A 579-nucleotide genomic window follows, 5' to 3' on the forward strand; every position below is an offset into this window, starting at 1 on the left:
CACAAACCGATCGTTTCGTGTCTTAGGGCATCAATGTGTCGTCACGAGCCGCAGTGTTTAATTTGGATTTGTCTGTGCATGTTTTTTTTTACTCTCATAGATTTTGTTACCATTGCCATGCATTATACGACTGATAGACTGCAACGGCTGGGGTTAAAAATCATCATTTGTGTTCTACTGAAGAAACAAAGTCACCTACATCTTGGATGCCCCGGGGGTAAGCAGATAAACATCAAATTTTCATTTTTGGGTGAACTATCTCTTTAAGTTAGCCAGAGTGCAATAAATAGGCTAGAAGCTTGCAAGAAGTTGCGTTCAGAAGGTAACCATAGTAACCGTATGCCGTTCGAACTAGAGACCTGCGCGGGACGGATTTTTCAGTCCCGCTCCCGCAGAAAAATATCTTATCTGGGCCCGCTCCCGCCCCGCTCCCGCCCGCATAAAAGTAATCTATATAGAATTTTTTTCAGCACATCAAAGAAATTTACATTAAATGGTTCTGTAACATCTAAGATCCACAACATCCCAGTATAAATGCTCCCGATAAAATATTTGTTATTTAGGCTAAGCATCAACATT

Source organism: Sinocyclocheilus rhinocerous, unplaced genomic scaffold, assembly GCF_001515625.1.
Source record: "Sinocyclocheilus rhinocerous isolate Xijiao unplaced genomic scaffold, SAMN03320098_v1.1 scaffold1339, whole genome shotgun sequence".
NCBI lineage: Eukaryota > Metazoa > Chordata > Actinopteri > Cypriniformes > Cyprinidae > Sinocyclocheilus > Sinocyclocheilus rhinocerous.